The 24,354-nt window shown below is 44.0% G+C and overlaps 2 long non-coding RNA genes across 2 annotated transcripts; one reads left to right on the top strand and one right to left on the bottom strand.

Annotated features, from left to right (window-relative positions):
* Positions 1-2,346: 2,346 nt before the first annotated feature.
* Positions 2,347-22,773, bottom strand: LOC310665465. Its single transcript, XR_014505483.1, has 2 exons — positions 22,531-22,773; positions 2,347-2,806 (listed from the first exon to the last, which is right to left on the bottom strand). It is a non-coding gene; the product is annotated as an uncharacterized lncRNA (long non-coding RNA).
* On the top strand, positions 20,205-20,725 carry LOC310684185. Its single transcript, XR_014514710.1, has 2 exons — positions 20,205-20,260; positions 20,360-20,725. It is a non-coding gene; the product is annotated as an uncharacterized lncRNA (long non-coding RNA).
* Positions 22,774-24,354: the final 1,581 nt, after the last annotated feature.

Here is a 24,354-nt window from a genome sequence, read left to right as displayed (position 1 = left end):
CAAAAATGGAATGTTGCTGAAGTTCAGAATCTTAAAGTATGAAAAAAAACACCAATAGCTAAGATTTGCCATCTCTTCTGATAAGACAATGGCAGACTAAATGCAACTCAATTATGTCACTGAGAGCAAATACACTTTCTATTCTTAATATACTCTTCGCAGCAGGTAGTAATTAGCTGATCCATAAAAAAACAGCAGCAATAGATTCATTTCAAAAACTTGACAAGGGAAAGTCTAAATAGCTCTTCAGTACCGATGCAAAGCGAAAGCCGAAGGAGGCAGCTTGGAAGGGGTGAGTGTTGGGGGACATTATTGCTCAGACTCCAAACAAAGTTGAAAAACAGAGTTGAGGAGTCACTGCTTAGCACTGCGAAGTTGCTTTTGAGTTTTCAGAGCCAAATGTTCCCAAACATTATCTTATAATCCTAGCTAGGGTTGCTATATTTCAAAAATTGAAAATCTGGACACAAAAGTTGTTAATCTTTTTCTTTTTGCGAGCCATGTTTTTGAGCTATTTTTAAGGAAATTGGCCAAAAAATAAACACTCCCAACATGGCTTGCCTGGCTTTTCCAGGACATTTAACCGATTTTCAGAAATTCCACCCAGATGCTATTTCCGACAGATGAAACCCAGATATGTTTGGGGAATCCCAGGTGTATGGCTGCCCTCATAATCCTTACAACCCGTCTGTACAGTACGTGTGCAGCAACAGAATGGCTTGCACTAAGCCACCCTGTGGGTTCATGGCAGGACTGATATTAGGGATAGGGATGGGGAAGCCATGGCACCTTGGATGTTAAAGGTAAAGGTAAAGGGACCCCTGATCATTAGGTCCAGGCATGACAGACTCTGGGGTTGTGGCGCTCATCTCGCTTTATTGGCTGAGGGAGCCGGTGTTTGTCCGCAGACAGCTTCCAGGTCATGTGGCCAGCATGACTAAGCTGCTTCTGGCGAACCAGAGCAGCACACAGAAACGCCATTTACCTTCCCGCCAGAGTGGTACCTATTTATCTACTTGCACTTTGACGTGCTTTCGAACTGCTAGGTTCGAAACAACGGGAGCTCACCCCGTCACAGGGATTCGAACCGCCGACCTTCTAATCAAGTCCTAGACTCTGTGGTTTAACCCACAGCGCCACCCGCATCCCATATATTACTGGACTCTTATTTCCATCAGCCAACATAGTGATTGGTCAGAGTTGTAGTCCAAAGCTATATAGAGGGTGCCAGGTTCCCCACATCCCTTGAACCAAGAGTAATAGAATTATGGCCCTGTAAGATTTAATACTGCATAAGGATTCAAGGAATGTAAAAAATGCAGGCTCTGCCAATGCCAATTTAACGTTACATAAGCTCTTGGTGATATATTAATAATCAGCTGCTAAGATTTTCTCTTCGCTATTGTAAGGGAATTGCTGAGACTAGATATAAAAAAAGAGAGTAACTGACAGCTTTAAGAATCTAGGTTCTTTGTACTCTTCTTAATAGATTCATAGCAGGTGATAATTAACTCCCCTACAGAACTGGGAGAGAAAGCTTCTTTCCACATAAATGACAAAAAAACCCGCAAACCCATCAGGAAGATCTAAATCAGAAATCCAAAAGAGCTATCCATTACACACTAAGCAGAAATGAATGGGGAAAGACCAGAAAGGATGATCTGCAAGTATACAGAGATTTGTGCATTTAGTTGAGGTTACAAGGGTCTAATAATTCATGTCTTCCATGCACTTAAAAAAACCCCATTCATAAAGAAGGTGTCAAAAACATGATAAGCAAACCAACTCTTCAGCGTTTCCTGCCAAGGCTTTAGAGGCCTCCCTACTTAAAACAAAGTTCCATGACAGCCGATAGAAGTTTTATGAACTGGCAAATGCAAGATCGTCACCATTTAATGCTTTACAGTAGAAACACAAAGAGATAATAGTGAACTGGCTGGACACTGAACAGGATTGAAGGCTCTCTGAGAAACAAGAGGTATCTCAATGCTCAGGCAAAAGCCAGCGTACCCAGTAGAATGCAATATTAAAAAGGAAAAAGAAGGGAACAATGCATCACATGTGGTGGAAATGTAAAAAGATAATGAACTTTTGGGAAATTATTTATAAGGAGCTAAAAAAATTTTTTAATTAACTTTCATCAAAAAAAGCAGAAGCCTTCCTTTTAGGTATCATGGCTGCAGACATTCTGAAAGAATTGCCTCAAGAATGCTGATAGCCAAATGGTGGAAAGGAGATAAAATACCAACTAAATTGGAATGGCAGGCAAAATTATTTGATTACGTGGAACTGGCAAAGATGACAGGAAAAATTAGGAACCAGACAGACCAAAAGTTCAACAAAGAATGGGATATATACAGATTATATTTAAAAGAACATTGTTCCCATATGAAATCATTGACATGCTTTGATTAACTTCTGCCATACTGACGCTGGTTTCTGTGTGTTGCCACTGTGCAGTGCTTGGAGTCACAAGACTCTGTTTACATTCCAGAGATTCCATACTGTTGGAAGTCTCACGGGAGAAAGGAGATGGATGTGATGTTTACTGGTTTGCTGTTCCTTCGTTCCAGTTACTCTCTCTTTCACAGAGAGAGGATGTTTTCTTTTCTGTCTGCGTAGCTAGAAATAAAGCATAGCGATGTAGCTCATAAATCTCGTCACTTCTGCTGCTTTGAAACTCTGCTGAATGGGAACGTGCTTGGAGCCTTATCAGAGGATCAGGTCGTTAATTATCATCAGAGGAGAGAACGAAGGCTTGACCGGAGGAGTCGCTCGGTCGAACGCAGGTTCCGACAACTATATGCTACAAAGATTATAGATAATTTGTGATAAGTTACATGCCATACAATTTGCAGTTAACCAGGAAACGAAGGAGCCATGCTGAGGAAGATGGAAGTCTTAATGTATGGAAGAACTTTATCTTATATGTAACATTTTCTTTGTATTTGATGTGTTTTTTCTTTTTTATTATTGTGATGGATGGATGCAATATTTAAAATCAATAAAGATTAAATGCAAAAAAAGGGGGGAGGAAATGGGAGTGGAGCCACATAAAGAGGAGTGCAAGTTGGGGATGGGGGGATGGAAAATGGGGATGGGGTGGGATTAGAGAAGGGAGAGTGAAAGGGTCTTCTTGAGCCCTTTGCAACTTATGGTACCATGGATGATGCTCCAGGCATCTGGCAGGCTAGAACCCTGAAGAGATGCACTCCAGTTACAAGGCAAGAATGTGCTGCAACATTACATTTCATGGCAGGTCCCACTTGTATATTCCAGGAGGCGGGCTTCAAGATTGTTGGCTGTTTGTATTTGGTTTTGTTTTACTGGAATTAAAATAAGAAAGAATGTGGTTTAAAGGTCAAAGGCCTGGAAACGATGCCTTATGAGGAACGGCGAAGGGAGCTGGGCATGTTTAGCCTGGAGAAGAGGATGTTAAGGGGTGATATGATAGCCATGTTCAAATATATAAAAGGATGTCACATAGAGGAGGGAGAAAGGTTGTTTTCTGCTGCTCCAGAGAAGCGGACACGGAGCAATGGATCCAAACTACAAGAAAGAAGATTCCACCTAAACATTAGGAAGAACTTCCCGACAGTAAGAGCTGTTCGACAGTGGGATTTGCTGCCAAGGAGTGTGGTGGAGTCTCCTTCTTTGGAGGTCTTTAAGCAGAGGCTTGACAACCATATGTCAGGAGTGCTCTGATGGTGTTTCCTGCTTGGCAGGGGGTTGGACTCAATGGCCCTTGTGGTCTCTTCCAACTCTATGATTCTATGATTCTATCACACTCCAGGATGACCAAGAAACTGAATCCAGGGTGAGGCTATTCATTTGAAAGAGCAGACGCAACAATATGAATGACAGATCCATAGGTGGCAGCAATTGGGGGCAGAGGGGCAAGTGTCTCCCCAAATAAGGAGCCTGCCCTCCCACTTGCTTCCCCCACAAAAAAAAATTCTGGCCATTAATGTCATACTGTTATTTTGCTTTCACTTCTAACTTACCTAGAAATGTACTTTTGTTCCCCCCTGCCAGATTTCTTTTTTGGTTCCGCTGCTGCTATCTCCAGAAATCTCCTGCCTCCCATCGTAAGAGGTATATTTGCAGTCAAATAAATGAAAGGTAAAGGTAAAAGATAAAGGACCCCTGGATGGTTACGTCCAGTCAAGGTGACTATGGGGTTGTGGTGCTCATCTCACTTTTCAGGCTGAGGGAGCCGGTGTTTGTCCACAGACAGCTTTCCAGGTCATGTGGCCAGCAGGACTAAACTGCTTCTGGTGCAACGGGACACACTGACGGGAACCAGAGCACACGAAAACATCGTTTACCTTCCCGCCATGGAGGTACCTGTTTATCTACTTGCACTGGTGTGCTTTCGAACTGCTAGGTTGGCAGGAGCTGGGACAGAGCAACGGGAGCTCACCCCGCCGCCGGGATTCGAACCGCCGACCTTCTGATCGGCAAGCCCAAGAGGCTCAAGGGTTTAGACCACAGGGCCATCATTTCATCACACACAAAGTTGGCCATCATTTAGATAGCAAGGTGTGGTGTGCCTTCCTGCACTGAAGGGAGTGCTTATAAACTAGAGCAATGGGGAAGTTCCCATTAATGTAGCCCTTCTTCCTTCCTACTCATCTTAGGTTCACCCAGTGTTGGCAGTAGAACTCCACTCTTCAGACTGGAGTGTTGAAACCACCACGGGGGAAGGAATTGTTCATAGTAATCAGCTCAAAGTTATCAATGCCTGTGGCACACTATCTCTGCGGGGAAAGGGATAGGAGAAGATGGTGGAGAAGATCTGGAGGCATGAACGCAGCACAGAATCTTATTTCATACACTTATTTTTCCATTTGCAACAGCTGGGTGGTTTATAACAAGCTTTGCTCCTGCCGAAACTTTGCTGATGGATCCCCCGATTGCTCCTGATCTGCTTAATTCCTCTTCCAAAATGAGCATTAAGCAGGCACAAATATCTCAATGTTTCCCATCCATTTAGGTGTCGTCTCTGGCATATTACGGTAAGATGAGACGAATCAATGAGAAAATGTGCATCAAGGTAGGCATTTTACAGCTACTTTAGCCGAGTTCAAGTCTATTAAACAGGGAAATGAACCTAGAGGAAAGTCACTGCGCAAGGCATCTCTCAGTTTAATAAGACTTGCATTCGAATTATTGTTAACTTCTAACTTATTTCAGCCTTGCTCGGGATAAATCATTTAAAAGGAACAAGCTAAAATTGCATATTAGCAAGTGGAAGGCAATATTTATCTCCTGGAAGGAAGAGAAGTGTTCAATGTATGGTCATAAATCTGGGAAGCATCAAAGCTGGCCATCATTTAGGTAGCATTTAACTAATAAACAATTGTGGTTCAGGATGATGAAGTGGTCTGATGCGTTAATGAATTATGATGCAATGCAGACCCCGGTTGCTGCCCAGTGAAGCTTAATGGAGTTAGGAGACCATTGGTGCATCTGTAGCCCTGCTGCTTATGCCAGCCAGGAGAGAGTGGGAAGGAGAGCAATCAAATCACTGAATCAGCCTCCCAGTGATTGCTCCATACATTTCCAGAGTTCCTTGGGAAGAAAGGTTGATTAGCAAACCACTCAGTGAATTGTTAACTCTCAGAGGGGAATTCTGCAGACTCTCCAAGTGCCCTTGTTTTCCAGGGACAGTCCTGGATTTACAGAAGCGGTCCCGGTTTCTGATTTGATCCCAGAATGTCTCCCTTTTCTTTAGGACATCCCTATTTTCACCAGAGAAATGTTGGAGGGTATGGAGTTAGGCTAGGGTTGCCATATTTCAAAAAGTAAAAACTAGGACAGAAAAACCTCAATATTGTTGAGGTTTCTAAAAGAAAACCCAAAGGCTGTTGAGCTTATTTTTAGACAAACCCCAAAGTTGTTGAGCTCTTTCTAGTAAAAGCTACAAGAATTTTCAAGGTATGGAGTTTTTCTGGGCATTTTCGGCACAATGTAACACCTGTTGCCGGTTTTCTAGCTCATTTGCTTGATTTCCAAAAAATAATACAGGACAGAAAATCAGGTCATATGGCAGCCCTATGTTATGTGACCTCCGAGCCAAGGAGATAAGTAACTATAAAACCTGAAGGCAGCCCTGTATAGCCTTTTTTAATGTTTTTTTTTTAAAAAAATGTCCAATGGTTTTTTTAATGGTTTCATATATGCAGGAAGCAAGCCAGTCAGATGGGTGGGGTATAAATAATAAAATTATTGTTGTTATTATATAGGGGGTCCCTATTTCCATAGGGAAAATGTTGGAGGGTATGATAAGCATTTCCTAGCAACTCTTAGCATCCTTACCAAACTCCTGTTCCCAGAATTCTTTGAGGGAGGCTGTGACTGCTAAAATAGTGTAAACCTGCTTTAAATGTATGGTGCAAATGTGGCCTTAATGCAATCTCACAGAAGCAGTGGGGCCAGCGTAGAATCCAATGGCTCTTGAGCCAGCTCAACTCCTCCTCTTGAACACCCATTTCAAAGCTTCCCACTGGTTGTTACTGGTGGGGTTCCTGCTTGCAGAGCTTCTGTCTACCTGGCCATTCAACAGATGAAAGAGGGAGCGCCACCCCAGCAGAGTGACGTGCTAGCAGAACGGGGTGGGGATTACCCTACAAAGGCTGGTGGAACCAAAGGCTGGTGGAACCACCCACCCAGTCTGGCACAAAACTGCTTTATAGACCTTTAAAGCCCTAAATGGCCTTGGCGCAGTATACCTGAAGAAGCGTCTCCACCCCCATCATTCAGCCTGGACACTGAGGTCAAGCACTGAGGGCCTTCTGGCAGTTCCCTCACCGTGAGAAATGAGGTTACAGGGAACCAGGCAGAGGGCCTTCTCGGTAGTGGCGCCTGCCCTGTGGCAGGCCCTCCCACCAGGTGTCAAGGAAATAAATAACTATCTGACTTTTAGAAGACATCTGAAGGCAGTCTGGAATTGGGAAGTTTTTAATATTTGGTGTTTTAATTTGTTGGAAGCAGAAACTTCAATGCATTGTTGGAGCTGAGGAAAGGGACTTTTTGATCTAATATCCTTTAACATCACTGATGCTGGTCTCTGCAGAATAATGGCCATTTGGCCGGGGCTTTTAAAGCATCTGTAGTTTGGCTGAGTTTTGTTGGACCAGTTGCTGGGTTTTTGATTTGTGTCTGCCTATTTAGGATTTTATGGTTCAATTTTATCGTTGTACTATTGCAGGGTTTGTCTTATTGATTTATGGTTTTGTCTATTAAAGCTGTTGTAGTGGATGTTTTAATTTAGTCTGTTTTACTATCCACATTGCCAAGACAAGACCTTCATTAAAAAAAAATGGGGGACTTGATTAAAATAAATAAATTCTAAACATTTTTTAATTCTAAGAAATTATCTCAATCATCTATCCATAAACCAACTCTTAAGCACTTTCATATTTTCTTTTTCCAAATATACATATATGTTAGAGAGGCAGAACACAAGAGGTTCATGCGATGAAAGGACCAATGTGCTCACTCTTTAAAGGACCATTTGAGAGGTCTTCTATACTTGTGGTCACACTTTTGTAACACAGATTAATTATATGCTGAGAGGTATGTGCTGTTAAGGAAGCACTTTATCCAGCTGCTTATCCAGGACACCCCCCCCCAAATAATAATCACTTACAAACCCACCTTTGTGCCACTGTGCGAGAAGGACAGGAAGCTTTTCCTATGTTTGATTTTGCAATGATAGCAGTATCACATTGATGCACATTTACATCATTCACTCCATCATCTGATAGATGATTTTTGTGCCCCTCACCAGCCCTGCACCCCCAGCAGGGGCCAGGTATGCCTCTGGATTTATCTGTACAGTGGTACCTCGGGTTACAGGCACTTCAGATTACAGACTCCACTAACCCAAAAATAATACCTCGGGTTAAGAACTTTGCTTCAGGATGAGAACAGAAATTGTGTGGCGGCGGCACGGTGGCAGCGGGAGGCCCCATTAGCAAAAGTGGTACCTCAGGTTAAGAACAGTTTCAGGTTAAGAATGGACATCCAGAATGAATTAAGTTCTTAACCCAAGGTACCACTGTAGTTCCTTATACTGTACATTTTAAAGAATTAAACATATGTCTCCTTCTCCTCTGCCAGGCCCTGCTTCAAGAAGCTAAAAGCAATCAGAAAACTTTTCTCAAATTATTTATAGAAAAGAAAACAGCCCTCACAGTGGCAGAGCTAGCTGCTCAGGCACCCGGAGCGGCCACATGCCGTGCCCACGGGAGTGGGGTGATCCACTCAAGGGGACGGGGCTATCCACCCGGGGGTGCGTGATCAACACAGCGTCAATCTGCCCGGGGGGTGCCCTATTTCCATGGCAGCAATCCACCCAGGGTGGATTTTGTCACCTCTCCTCAGGGATGACGCCCGGGGCAGCCTGCACCCACCTTGCTCTGCCTCTGAGCCCTCACCATTGGCTCTGGGTGCAAAAGCTTCTTCTTCTTCTTCTTCTTCTTCTTCTTCTTCTTCTTCTTCTTCTTCTTCTTCTTCTTCTTTTCTTCCTCCTCCTCTTCTTCTTTGGTGATCACTCGTAGCTGAGTAAGATTGTCTTCCATAAACACGGTTTTAACAATGAGTCCGTAAGTGACTGTGAAGGCCAATTCTGGATCCACATGTCCTTCCACAGTGGGGACATAAGTTTCTGGGCAGGAGTTGATCAAGGTGGGAATTTGCCAAGCATGCCTTCCTCTTAGCACGTTTCTCCCTTGCGTCCTGAGTTCGAGTGCCATCAAAGCCCATGACACCTTTGGTAAAGGCTGTTCTCCAAATGGAGCGCTCACAGGCAAGTGTTTCCCAATTGTCGGTGTTTATACTACATTTTTTAAAAATTTGCCTTGAGACAGTCTTTAAACCTCTTTTGTTGACCAGCATTACACTTCCCATTTTTAAAGTTTGGAATAGAGTAGTTGCTTTGGAAGAGGATAATCAGGCACTTGAATTTAAACATATATGGGAAGCTTTTGGGAAAGCATTCACTGATCTGTCACAAAGAATAGAGGCCACTAACGGGCCAAATTAATTAATTTACTCTTTATCTGTAGCGGTGAATTTTGAAGCCAACCAGATTAATAATCTGCCATTCCAACCATGCTCATTTTTTAGCATTATAATTACAAGACAATTAGTCTCAGTCGCTGTTCTGCACCTGCCTTATGATGAAAGGTGTCCAAACACATGAAGTCTGAAATTATACATTTTAGCTGTTCCACAGGGTTTTCTTTTCTTAAGTAGGTTGGAGGCAAGATTCAGCTTGACTAGCATCCTTTGTATAAATGGGAGAGAAGTCACCCTAAGTGGTTCAGGCAGCAATTACCAACTATCCCAAAGGGGCAATTAAAATACACACACACCCTCGAACAATTACAGTGACTTTGAGCCAAAACACATGTTATAGTGGATTACTATCAAAATTGACCTCCTGTATCTCATCCTCCCCTTTCTCTCTTCCAGACAGGAGTGGAGAACCTATGCAGCCCTCCAGATATGGTTGACCAATGGTCAGGGGAGACAGGAGTTGTGGTCTAGGTCCAGAAACATCTGCAGGGTCAAAGGTTCCCTGCTACCACTGCTGCTAAGGTTTAGTTCCATTTAAGTAACATTGTCACTGTTGCAGATACTAAGATAGTGCAGTTTGAAGCAACTGGAAGCATAAGAGCTGACTTCTTTTGGAATAAAACATTGTCCAGACCCATAAAAAATATTGTTCAAACTTTTTACCAGCAGAACACTTTAAAACAAAACAGAATACATCCAAATATTTGTACAATGAATTGTGTTATCTACAACCGGCTCAGCATCTTGCCTATGAAATATGAAATAATCCAGACAGACCTAGAAGCAAAGGTTTCTCTCTCTCTCTCTCTCTCTCTCTCTCTCTCTCTCTCTCTCTCTCCACAACCTGCAGGCTATTTACTCTTGCTTCAGGAGAGCTTCATTTTACACCTTCACTCCACTGAGTTTGAGGGATGTGGGTGGTGCTGTGGTCTAATCCACCGAGCCTCTTGGGCTTGCTGATCATAAGGTCGGCGGTTCGAATCCACGCGATGGGGTGAGCTTCCGTTGCTCTGTCCCAGTTTCTGCCAACCTAGCAGTTTGATAGCACGCCAGTGCAAGTAGATAAATAGGTAGAGTGTTCCCATGCACTCTGGCTTCTGTCACGATGTTCCATTGCACCAGAAGCAGTTTAGTTATGCTGGCCAGATGACCTGGAAAACCTGTCTGCGGACAAATGTCAACTCCCTCAGCCTGAAAGCAGAGATGAGCACCATACCTCATAGTTGAATTCAACTGGACTTTACCACCCAGGGGTGCTTTACCTTTACTGCTGAGTTTAGGAGATAATGATTCAAAGGCAACTCCCTTTCAAAATGCAGATTTTGAAACCCAATACCTCTCACATGAGCTAAGGTTACAACCCTAACATGTTAGCTACCAGGGAAACAGCAGTCAGTTAGTTAAACATTAACTTAGCAAGAGCTCAACATGCTCTCTCCTTGGCTTTAATATAGCCCCATTGAAGAGCCCCATGTTAAACCTTCTGCAATATACATTTAGGCATTCTCACTTCAGAATCAATTAAACCATTACACTTAAGAGTCACATCATGTGATTCATCTTACTCTACTCCATGCCATTGGCAGCTGCTGGTGGTAAAGGTAAAGGTAAAGGACCCCTGGACGGTCAAGTCCAGTCTGAGGTGACTATGGGGTTGCGGCGCTCATCTCGCTTTCAGGCCGAGGGAGCCGGCGTTTGTCCACAGACAGCTTTCCAGGTCATGTGGCCAGCAGGACTAAACTGCTTCTGGTGCGACTCTGACAGAAACCAGAGTGCATGGAAATGTCATTTACCTTCCCGCTACAGCAGTACCTATTTAGCTACTTGCACTGGCATGCTTAGTACCCTGGGACAAGGGAAAACCCAGAGAATGTGACACAGTAAGGCATCTCTCCGCCAGAGGCCATTACCTGCGATAATGTGATATTTGGGCTGCAGAAAGCATTACGCCACCCCAAGTAGCTTGTGAATAATGTTTTTCTCCTTCCCACATTGCTCCTCGTCGGCTCTTGAACAATTCTTTTTAATTTAAATTCAAAAGGCTTTTATTTTTTTCAAACTGACACCGTCCCATGTGCCAAGGGTATATAAATCAAAATCCCATATACCTCAACGTTACGTGCTTTTGACATTGAAGTTTCACTTAGGTGAATATTACTCCATAAACAGCATTTGATTAGATTTGGGGGTTGAAGTAGTCCACAGAAAGCCAGATTTAATCATTTGTTTGATTAAAAAGGCAAGGCAGAGCTCCCATTACATGGTAGGAGAAGCTCACATTTCAAAATCTCCTTCACAGAATCCTTCAGACGCATTTTAGGTACTACTGATGATGCCCTTTATCGAAATACTTGGTCTTTATAACTTTACAACTTTTACAGTTGCCTCACTTTGCCTCACTTGAACTTTATAATTGAAAACCAAACCAATGACCTTTAACCAAGGGGGGTGGGATGTGAATGTTGGTGAATCTTACCACAGAACTACATATCTTTGTTCCTTTGAAAAATCAGACCCTTTAGAGTCTTCAGTCAGTATTCATTCTCCTTACCCCACCCCGTTTTCTCGGGGGGGGGGGGAGAGAGAGAGGGAGAGAGATGCTTTAAGGCTTTTTTTTCTGACATAATGTACTGATAAAGCAAGAAAAAAAGAGTATTGGTTTTGCTCCACTTAATAGCTGCTTAGTACAGTGGAAATTATCTGCCTGATTATCTGTTCTTTCAGAGGGCCCAAATGGCGCTTTGCTGAAAAATAATTGCTTCCAATTATTCCACCGCTTTCTCTTTAGCTTTTAATTATCATGTTTGAACTTCCCATTCTCACCTCCATGAGGGAATCATAGTGTCTGTTTACTGCCTTCTCCTAATGTCATTGCTCTGCCTAGACCTATTGCCTCCATTTTCCTGGCACCGCCCTTTGCTGCTAATTTTTTATCTCATTTTATTGGTGTTCTACAGCAAAGCAAATAATCTCTTCAGCTCCCAGGACCTTCATGGAAACCTGCTCTCAGCATGGCCAAGAGAATTTGGAAGTGGGAGAAAAGCAATGACAAACCTAGACAGCATCTTAAAAAGCAGAGACATCACCTTGCCAACAAAGGTCCGTATAGTTAAAGCTATGGTTTTCCCAGTAGTGATGTATGGAAGTGAGAGCTGGACCATAAAGAAGGCTGATCGCCAAAGAATGGATGCGTTTGAATTATGGTGCTGGAGGAGACTCTTGAGAGTCCCATGGACTGCAAGAAGATCAAACCTATCCATTGTTAAGGAAATCAGCCCTGAGTGCTCACTGGAAGGACAGATCCTGAAGCTGAGACTCCAATACTTTGGCCACCTCATGAGAAGAGAAGACTCCCTGGAAAAGACCCTGATGTTGGGAAAGATGGAGGGCACAAGGAGAAGGGGACGACAGAGGATGAGATGGTTGGATAGTGTTCTCAAAGCTACCAGCATAAGTTTGACCAAACTGCGGGAGGCAGTGGAAGACAGGAGTGCCTGGTGTGCTTTGGTCCAAGGGGGCACGAAGAGTCGGACACGACTGAATGACTAAACAACAACAACAACCTTTCAAAATATCTGGATTCATGTAACTAGAGGCCGCATCTATCTAAATATCCCCAATTTTTAAGATTTATATCCCATTGCATAGGAAGAGCCCAACTGGATTGAGCTATCAGTTCTCCACGTCCTGGTTTTCCTCCAGGACTAATGTAAAAAAAATTAAAATCTTAAAGCAAGGAAGAAAACAACCCAAACAGAAAACTGTGACGCCAGCAGCCAATATGGTAATTGAGAGCACCACCACTAAAACTTATAAGTATGTCGAAATAAAAATGCCAAGTGTAGAGATGGGAGACTTCTGGACCTTCAAATTCTCCAACTCCCATTTGTCCCAGCAGCATAGCCAACAGTTAAGGATGGTGGGAATTGTAGTCCAGCATCATTGGGAAGCCCACAAGTCCCTATCACCAACCTAGGGAACAAAATCTCTCCTGTACGTTCGAAGCATTCTACAAATGCATGATTTTAATTATTATTACAATACTCCTAAGATTGACCATGCCTCTGAGGGGTCATTCTATCGTATGTGCTAGACCTGCAAGAAGATCCATCACATGGACCTTAATAAAATTAGGGGGGGGGGGTTAAGCGACTTTTCCCAAGAGGCCAGAAACCTTCCTGATGGTGATACTAGACTGTGAAATCCCAAATATAGCCTAATGGTATTTATTATACATGTGACTACAGCAGCAAGGATTCTCTAGGCCCAGAAATGGAAGGAGGAGAGAACACACTCAAAGGAAGAATGGTTGATGAAAATAGTGGAATATGCAGATATGGCAAAATTGATGGCACTGATAAAAGGTACAAATTTCAAATCTTCTAAAGACGACTGGAAACCCTTTCTACAGTGGTACCTCAGGTTAAGAACTTAATTCATTCTGGAGGTCCGTTCTTAACCTGAAACTGTTCTTAACCTGTTCTTAAGCTAATTGGGCCTCCCTCTGCCACCGTGCCGCTGGAGCACGATTTCTGTTCTCATCCTGAAGCAAAGTTCTTAACCCAAGGTACTATTTCTGGGTTAGCGGAGTCTGTAACTTGAAGTGTATGTAACCCGAGGTACCACTGTAGTTTATAACAGTAACTATTTTTATTGCACTAGCCAAAGGCCATGGCAACATCCAGAGAAGGAAAAATAAAGAATAGAAAACAGCAGTCGCTACATATGCAGTAAAACCATGGTCAAATCCAACAAAATTTCTTATTTCTTATTGTACGGAATAAAAAGCAATTCTCAAATAAAATGTGCAAATTAGATCTCAGAGTCCCCTTTGCAATTGATTGCTAGCCCATCCAGTTCTTTCTTCCTATTCTTCCTAGCTGCCAGTAAGATAGAGAGCCACCTTATAAATCACAGAGTCATCAGTATCCCTCAGCAGCTATTTCATCCTCTCTGCCCTTTCTGGTCTATATTAAAAGTTATTTCCCATATACAAAGACCCACAGCGAGAAATGTAAGAAAACAGCAGAATATAATTTTAAAAATGTTAGAGAGGATGAAATGAGGTAAGACAGAACCTTAAAATTGTATGTAAATTTGGGTTTTAAACATTGATGTTGGGCGAGAGAGAATACACTAGTTCTGTTGAATTGAAATATAATTGTTGAGTGACAAATGTAACTTTCTATATGGACAAAAGAGTATAATAATAATAATAATAATAATAATACCTGCCTCCAAGACTTGGCATGGTACTATTATTGCACAATACTCTAGAAGACTAGTTGGAAACTAATGTCAAGGTATTTTGTATCTAAAGCACAGTTCTGTATGAAAGTACAAGTTTCTGGAGTTGGTTCTCCAATTAATCTAGCTAGTTTTGTGCCTTTCTCCTACACCCCAGCATAACAAGCAATTTTGCCACAACTAGCAATACAAAGGCAGGCAGATTTTCTACGCAGCTGCTGAATGTCTCACATGTGAATTAATTATACGGTCACAGATCAATAAAGCAAGCACGTTACATAATTGAAACGAACAAGGGCTACAAAGCAACTTAATGAGAGGAAAAAGCAAAAGCTGAGAGACCAAACTAAGAATCATTCCACGAGGTCCCTTCTTTCAGGACTCTCACTTAAATGAGGAACATAAACAAGGCAACAACTTGCTGAAGAAGAGAGACATAAGATTAAGGTTCGACTATCCACCTTTGCCAGCACTCTTATCTTCACTTGCATTCAATGCATTAAAGATTAGCTTTGGTGCTCCTGCAAATGTATCAGTGCTGGGCAGGAGGCAGCAGATTCCATGATTTAGGAACAAAGAACAAGCCAGTGGTCAGGAGCAAAGAACCAGGTGGGAACAACGACCAAATAAAAAATCAGAATTAAGCAAATTTCCAAGGATACAGGAACGTAGCAGAGCTCAGGGACACCTCATTGCTCAACCCAGGAAGAATGGGAATAGAAAACCCTCTCTATCTATGCCTTCCTTCCCAGAAGATCCTATAGCCAGGCTTAGTGGGCAGAGTCCAATCAGAAACTGAGATGGCCGCTACCTGTAGTTCAATGGTTGGCCACATGGGGCAGCCCTATAAAGAGGGCCCACAGTTGCTGGATCAAAGGGTAATACATGAATGGAAGCAATTTTTCCTAGGGCTGCCATATGTCTGGATTTTTCCAGACATTACCAGGATTTCAAAGGCAGAATTGACATCGGGGGGGGGGGGGGATTTCTGAAAGGTTGCAGTTTTTCCTGAATCTATGAGTAAGGCAAGTCATAGAATCATAGAGTTGGAAGAGACCACAAGGGCCATCGAGTCCAACCCCCTGCCAAGCAGGAAACACCATCAGAGCACTCCTGACATATGGTTGTCAAGCCTCTGTCTAAAGACCTCCAAAGAAGGAGACTCCACCACACTCCTTGGCAGCAAATTCCACTGTCGAATGGCTCTTACTGTCAGGAAGTTCTTCCTAATGTTTAGGTGGAATCTTCTTTCTTGTAGTATGGATCCATTGCTCCGTGTCCGCTTCTCTGGAGTAGCAGAAAACAACCTTTCTCCCTCCGCTATGTCTTCTCTCTCTTTTTGGCTCAACAGTTTTCGGGGCTTTTACTATTTGAAATATGGCAACTCTGTCTTTCCTATGTGCATCTAGAACATATGCACATATGTATCTGGCTTCTCATCTACATCTGTACTTGATATGAAATTCAGAACACTAGAAAATGCTGCTGTCACTTTTCTCACCTTCACCAGTAGGCGTAAATCATATGCAAAATCCACAAGCTCTTAAGCCACCAAATCTTGGGCCTCATTCAATGAGCTGGATAGGTCACTGGATGCCAGCAGGATGTGCACCACATCCAGGTCACTAGCTGTTGGGTGCGCCTGCAAATGCATCAGGGCCACTGTGTTCAAGATACAGCGGTACCTTGGTTCTCGAACAGCTGAGGTTGTCAAACAAATCGGCTACTGAACACAGCAAACCCAGAAGTTAACTGTTCCAGTTTGTGAATGTTTTTCTGAAGCCGGACGTCCGAAGCAGCTTCCGTTTGAGTGCAGGAAGCTCTTGCAGCCAATCGGAAGCTGCACCTTGGTTTTTGAATGGTTTCGGGAGATGTATGGAGTCCCAGAATGGATTAAGTTCCAGAACCAAGGTACCACTGTACATAGACTCCGTTTCTGAGCAAACCGTAGGGAATCTGGCCACTAAGGTGCTTCTGAAATATTTCTTTAATTTTGTTAAAAATTAGCATTGTTGTTGTTATCCTGCTTATTTATCATTACGATTGGCAGCAGTGACTTGGATGACGCCCATTAAAATTCTCCATGTACCTGACATCCAAATATTGAAAGAAATTCAGTGTAGCGCTATGGCAATTGTTCCATCACCTCGAGCTTCTCAAGGTGCCAGATGAAACAATCTCTCCTCTCCGCCCCACCACACAGAGCCAACTGTGGAAGGCATGAGGGGACATAGGGCAAGAAGAAAGGGGAAACCCCATTAGGCTGGTGGAACTTGTTAGCTGAGTCCTGTCCATTGATCAGAACATCTGCACAAGGTCCTATGTACCGTATTTTCCGCCTTATAGGACACACTTTTTCCCCTCCAAAAATGAAGGGAAAATGTGTGTGCGTCCTATGGGGCGAATGCAGGCTTTCGCTGAAGCCTGGAGAGCGAGAGGGGTCGGTGCGCACTGACCCCTCTCGCTCTTCAGGCTTCAGGAAGCTATCCGCAAGCCTTGGGAGCTCCGCTGGAGCTCCACTTGGGCTCCCAAGGATTGCGGATAGCAACCTCCAAACCTGACCTGGTTTGGAGGCTGGCGGTGGGGAGAAGCGCACTTCTCCCCACCACCAGCTCCACAAGCTCGGGGTACAGCGTGGAGGCCAAGCACTGCCTTCCTGCTGTTCCCGGACCTGGTTTGGAGGCTGGCGGTGGGAGCTGCCTGCATCCTGAAGCCTGGGGCACACTGAGCCACGCGCCCCGGGCTTCAGGAAGATATCCGCAAGCCTGGGGAGACCGGCGTGACTTCCCGCCGGGCTCCCTAGGCATGCGGATAGCAGCCTGTTCTGGGGGCTGGGGTTGGGGGAAGCTCGGGCTTCCCCCGCCCCAGCCCTGCGCCTGGGGGGAAAATAATTTTTTTTCTTTATTTCCTCATCCCCCCCAAAACTAGGTGCGCCCTATGGGCCGGTGCGCCCTATGGGGCGAAAAATACGGTATATAGGATGTTGCAAATGTATCTGTACAGTAGGGGAAATCACGACTATCCACTTCAGAGTCCCAGACAGGAAAATACAAGCGATGAATTCATAGAAATATAGGGCTGGATGTGAGGAGGGGAATAGGCAGTCAGCTATTCAGTCTCAAGACAACACCTTCAATGCTTTAAGTAGACACGTTCTTTGCTAAGTAAAATAACAAGGTATTTCTTCTGAGTGGCTTGATCCCTTATCCTATCTCCTATACAATTTATTCTGTTACTTAAAGTTGTTATTATTATTAATTAAATTTATGTACCACCCTATACCTGCATGTCTCAGGGTGCTTCACAATATAAAATTACAATATAGAACCACAAAATACATAATCAAAATATAAAAAGAAACAGCTGAATAACCCCCCCAAACCCCCCTCACATAAAAACAATTTTTAAAAAATTAAAAAAGAAAAAGCACAATTAAAAAGCAGTTTGAAATAATGTAAACAGTCATATACTAAAATGTATTGTGTTTGGAGTTTTTTGTTTTTTGTTTTAGTTCACATTTTTCATATGTCCAATCACTTGTTCATGATTACAGTTCTATCTCAGGCATAGTGAACCAATTATGCAATTTGCTGACAATCATAGATACAAGTTGTTAATATGCAACACATGTTCCTGGCAAGCTGGGGAGCCGGGAGACTTCAAACAAAAAGACCCACAACACCTGCAATTCTTTAAAACTACTTCTGCCTGGAGCATTGCTTATGCTGGCTCCGCATTAACATACTGTAAGTGCCACATTTATTAAAATTCACTGAGGTGAATAAACCCATATGATTTGGATTTTTTTGCTCAACCATGCAAAAAGAGAACCCTAAAGTGAGTTGCTTATACTTGTGTGTCAAATGCTCAAAAAACTCTCACAGAAGCACCATCCCAAAATGGAATATTGCTACTTAGGTTTGTGCATCGAATGAAGTAGTCCTAGAGATGAGGATCCTGTGGTCCTACAGATATTGTCAGACTCCTCACTACCCGAGCCATCAGGGGTGATGGAAGTTTTAGTCCAACACTATTTATGCCACAGGAAACGGGTGGCACTGTGGGTTAAACCACAGAGCCTAGGACTTGCCGATCAGAAGGTCAGCGGTTCAAATCCCAGTGACGGAGTGAGCTCCCGTTGCTCGGTCCCTGCTCCTGCCAACCTAGCAGTTCGAAAGCACGTCAAAGTGCAAGTAGATAAATCGGTACCACTCCGGCGGGAAGATAAATGGAGTTTCCGTGCGCTGCTCTGGTTTGCCAGAAGCGGCTTAGTCATGCTGGCCACATGACCCGGAAGCTGTATGCCGGCTCCCTCAGCCAATAAAGCGAGATGAGCGCCGCAACCCCAGAGTCATCCTCGACTGGACCTCTAATGGTCTGGGGTCCCTTTACCTTTACCTATTTATGCCACATTATTAATAGTTTCTATAGTGTCACACAACTCTGATGCTGTTGTTCTGCTACAACAGAACAACACTACCTCTCTGAGCTCATTCCACAAGAGTGCTTCTATCATCATTTTTAAATCGTGTCCTCCCTAAAAGAGGGGACGTGTCACTGTGAGACCTGGAGACTGACCTCCTGGTTGTGGGTGGGTATATTGGACAGCCACACCATCTGATTGGTAGGTCCCTCATTGCTGGGTTTAATCTAGCCAATGGGGTGCAGTCTAAACAGATTGAGGGACCTATATATACCTATGCACGTGAACCAGAGCTTTCTCTTTCGGCTCATGCATCGGAACACCCGCCCACCTCTCCCTACTTTTAGGGCATTTTGCGATTGACCTTGCTATGCCATTGTGTGTCATCTGTCGTTGGGACAGGGGCACGGCAGGAATTTTCCCACTTGGCTGATTGGCTGCTGCCATTTGGGTTTCACCTGCCGTGTAGCAAATTGTCACAACTTGTAAGGTTGCGGATAGGCACTGATTCATGTGATAGGGGTGGGAGAACGGTCTCGCCATCCCTATGTGAAGGGTATTCCGTTAAAGGAATTCAGGGACTCAACTGGTTTGGTCAACCCCCAAGAGGGGGTTGTGCCCATGTCTGAGTCCAGGGGAGCATCTGGGGAGTGAACAGAGTCTGTTCCCAGGCTTTTCACCTACCTCAGGTGTTCACCCTTGGCTGACCTACGCTGGAGCCCTAGGTCAGCGCTACCTGCAAGGGTGCAGGGAGCTAGTCGAAGCATAGTCTATGCAACCACTCACTTTTCTGTAAACAATAAAGTTGTGGCCTAAATTCTGCCAAAAACCAAAACTAAAATTTGAGGCAAATGTGTGTTTATTTAGGGGGAAGGTCTCTGGGTCTGAACACACAACAGCTCAGTCCTGAAATAGGTTGGAGAGTGTGAGATTATGGGGGTGGGGGAATAGTATTCATATTTTTAACAAATGCCTCAGTTCCCTGAATCGTGTGAAAATTGTAGGGGTGCAATATTTGCCAAGGTTTGGTTCCCTTTGGAACAAGGGATCTCTGGAGACTAAGGATAATATCCAGGCAAGCAATTTTGACCTATTGAAACCAATGGTCTTCAGTAGCTTTTAGCTCAGGGTCTACTCTGAGTATGACTGGATGTCACCCTTGAGGCATTTTTGTAATATTTACAGATTGAGCAGATATGGAAACAGACACTGTAACTCCTACAAACAGCAAAATCCACAGTCCCACATCGTGTCACAGAGAAGTACACCCCCAAAAGGTCTTCTCCAGAGCTCCAAACTGGTCTCTCCCTCCCCTCTTCTGGGTTCTCAATGAAGTCAGCCTTCGCACACACCCTGTTTGATGATATCATTCCCTGCCCTTTCTCCGACCGGTTTCTTCTATTTGGAACATTCTAGAATGGGCTCCGTGTCACAAACCAATTGCCACCTCTGGTTCCAGCAGCCCTCAGAACTCCTGGTGGTTTGTTCTCAGAGAGCTGCCAGGTGAGGACCTCACTCAAAGAGTTTGGTTGTCCCCTTTACTCACATGAAGCTGCTCTTTTTGCTTTGTTTTACATACAGTGTTTTTCTGCATCCCTCCAGCCACAGGAGCAGAGGAGATAGAGAGCCAGGCAAGAACTTCACCAAAAGGCCTGGCTAGCTGCCCATGAGGCTACTCAGAAGGAGGGCAAAGCTCTTGGAAGCCCTTGCTCAAATCATGATGAGGCTGAGGGCCAGGAAGGGAGGCCTCCAGCTCCTGTAGAAGACCCCAGTCTGAGTTGAATCATGGCTGAAGCAACATCTCTCAAGCTGCAGCCAGCCTGACCCAAAGAAATGGACAAGTAGAGATACAGAGTGGGTGATGAGACCTGGGGAAGTTCAGGAGCGGGGAGAGGGGAACACGTGAAACACTTATTTACAGCTGAGGGGCTATGAAATAGATGGAAAGATTCATCCAGTTGTGACTCATCAGGTCTAGAGTGTAGTAAAGGTACCCCTGCCCATACGGGCCAGTCTTGACAGACTCTAGGGTTGTGCGCCCATCTCACTCAAAGAGGCCAAGGGCCAGCGCTGTCCGAAGACACTTCCGGGTCACGTGGCCAGCGTGACATCGCTGCTCTGGCGAGCCAGAGCCGCACACGGAAACGCCGTTTACCTTCCCGCTAGTAAGCGGTCCCTATTTATCTACTTGCACCCAGGGGTGCTTTCGAACTGCTAGGTTGGCAGGCGCTGGGACCGAGCAACGGGAGCGCACCCCGCCGCGGGGATTCGAACTGCCGACCTTTCGATCGGCAAGCCCTAGGCACTGAGGCTTTAACCCACAGCGCCACCCGCGTCCCTCTAGAGTGTAGAGTGCAGTTTTATTCTTCAGAATGCCTTTCACCTTCAGAATAAGAATGCAAAGGGAAACATAAGAGCCTTAATGAAAATGAATAGAGATACCAGGCTCACTGGCATAGGTAATTGAGGTAAGAATTTTGAAACTAATATTGCATGCTAAATGGTGAAAAATGTTTTTAAAAACTTCATTGGCAGAAATTGCTACAAAATGTGTTTAAAACAAAAACCTAACCAAAACAAAACAATGCTAATATTGGTGTAGGTAGTAGCTATGGCTACAATCTTATAGCCCCATTCTATGCTGGAATGAGGCCATGCTGGGATTTACTTCTGAGTGGACATTTCTTTGTTATTTTAAATGCCCCACTTCCACTCCTCCCAGAGGAGTTTCTCAAAGCAACTTGGAAATTAAAAAAGAGAGATAAAAAGCAACGATCCATCCATTAAAACACAAATAATAAAATGGAAAAAGCAGCAAAAACACAAAAAGCAACCAGATACATCAAGCATTTATCTGAATCCAGAAGCTTCTTTCAAAACAAAAATATTTAATGATTAAAGGTAAAGGTAAAGGACCCCTGACAGTTAAATCCAGTCGCGAGTGACTGTGGGGTTGTGGCACTCATCTTACTTTACTGGCTGAGGGAGCCGACGTTTGTCCTCAGACAGTTTTTACAGGTCATGTGGCCAGCATGACTAAACCGCTTCTGGTATACCGCAGCAGTGCATGGAAACACCCTTTACCTTTCCGCCAGACCGGTACCTATTTATCTACTTGCACCTCGTGCTTTTGAACTGCTAGGTTGGCAGGAGCTAGGCTCGAGAAACAGGAGCTCACCTCATCGCGGAGATTTGAACCGCCGACCTTCCAATCGGCAAGCCCTAGGCTCAGTGGTTTAGACCACAGTGCCACCCACGTCCCTTATTTAATGATTGGCAGTACACAAATGAGGGGACAGGAAATTCCACATGCAGGACACCACCACAGATAAGGCCCGCTGGCACACCCCTGTCAACCTTGTCTCAGAATGCTGTGGTAGACACAACAGCTGCTTTTAATTTTACTATTTTGTTATTTCCTACATTTTAATGTATTTTTAGGTTGCTGTCTCTCACCCTGGGACCTTACGATAACGAGCAGGAAAGAACTCTAATAAAATCTAATAAAATTAATAATAATAATAATAATAATAATAATAATAGTTAGTATTGTTCTAGTAATAAATAACCACCCCCCAAAAAACCCTTTAGGGTTTATTGCTTTGCAATAAGATGAATCTGGAATGCAACCAGTCAAACAAGTACTAGGAAGGAGGACTTGAGGCCATTATCTAGCTATACTTAAGCACAATCATAGTTTGAACATTAATGCAGGTTTTACTGACATCTCCATCAGTGTTTGACACTGTAAGATTTATGAGTGATAGCCAGACATTTCAAGTCCCTCTCAGAAGCATCTGATGACACACCGCTAATAAAATTCGCTTGTACTGCAGCACAATGGCACATTCACTTTTTCCTCTTCAGCGTAACACAGAGAAAATAGCCTTATGAGTTCTGCAAATGGTGGTTGGAACCATCCACTTGTAAGCTGGAAGAATGTTGAAGGTCACACAGTCCAAAATCACTCCTTCTTAGGCTGTGCCACAGGCAAATTGCAGGAGCAAGCAAGGTTCACTGGCTGACATGCTACGGAACATACTTATTTTGTGACATCACAATGCTTTTTCTTCCTGTTGGCCCCTGACAACCGAAGCCAGGAAGAAGAAGCAGGGTAGGAAGAACCAGAATGCCATGATCTCATGATGCGAGGGTAAGTTTGGCTAGAAGACAACCTATTATTGCCACTTTCGGTAGCAGCCATGTGGTCCATTATTTATATCTGCATACAAGAACGAATGCCTCCATGTTAAAGGCACCGAGAGGTATCAATTAAGAGATTCCCTCATCACCGCCTCCAAGAACTTCTGTTCTCTGTGGAGAAGGAATGACAACTCAGCCAGTTTAGTTGGCCATTTTAGTTGCACCCTTGAGAGGGACTACTTTTAAATTATCCATGTCTTCCGCTACAGTACAGCAGCTCAGTGCAATGGTGGTCAGATGTCCATTTCATGAAAGAGTGGGGTATTAATTATTATTATTAATAATAATTTTATTATTTATACCGTGTCCATCTGGCTGGGTTTCCCCAGCCACTCTGGGCGGCTTTACAGCACATAAAAATTTGTAAAACATCAGGCATTAAAAACTTCCCTAAACAGGGCTGCCTTCAGATGTCTTCTAAAAGTCAGATAGTTGTTTATTTCCTTGACTTCTGATGGAAGGACATTCCACAGGGCGGGTGCCACTACCAAGAAGGCCCTCTGCCTGGTTCCCTGTAACCTCGCTTCTCACAGTGAGGGAACCACCAGAAGGCCCTCGGAGCTGGACCTCAGTGTCCGGGCTGAACGATGGGGGTGGAGACGCTCCTTCAGGTATACTGTGCTGAGGCCATTTAGGGCTTTAAAGGTCTATAAAACAGTTTTGTGCCAGACTGGGTGTGTGGACTGTGTAGAGCCATCTGGTCCCACCAGCCTTTGTAGGGTAATCCCCACCCCGTTCTGCTAGCACGTCACTCTGCTGGGGTGGTGCTCCCTCTTTCATCTGTTGAATGGCCAGGTAGATAGAAGCTCTGCAAGCAGGAACCCCACCAGTAACAACCAGTGGGAAGCTTTGAAATGGGGTGTTCAAGAAGAGGAGTTGAGCTGGCTCAAGAGCCATTGGATTCTACGCTGGCCCCACTGGTTCTGTGAGATTGCATTAAGGCCACATTTGCACCATACATTTAAAGCAGGTTTACACTATTTTAGCAGTCACAGCCTCCCTCAAAGAATCCTGGGAACAGGAGTTTGGTAAGGATGCTAAGAGTTGCTAGGAAATGCTTATCATACCCTTCAACATTTTCCCGATGAAAATAGGGACCCCCCTATATAATAACAACAATAATTTCATTATTTGTAGCCCACCCACCTGACTGGCTTGCTTCCTGCATATATAAAACCATTAAAAAACCATTGGACATAAAAAAAACCATTAAAAAAGGCTATACAGGGCTGCCTTCAGGTTGTATGGTTACTTATCTCCTTGGCTCAGGGGTCACATAACATAGGGCTGCCATACAACCTGATTTTCTGAAAATGGAGATGCTCCTGCAGGTATACTGGGAACGTTTTTAGCTATTAATGTCCACATTCCCTTGGGGAATTATCTGTCAGTGT

The sequence above is a fragment of the Podarcis tiliguerta genome (genome assembly GCF_965153285.1).
Source record: "Podarcis tiliguerta genome assembly, chromosome: 1".
Classification (NCBI taxonomy): Eukaryota; Metazoa; Chordata; class Lepidosauria; order Squamata; family Lacertidae; genus Podarcis; species Podarcis tiliguerta.
This window is presented reverse-complemented; position numbering and strand designations above follow the sequence as displayed.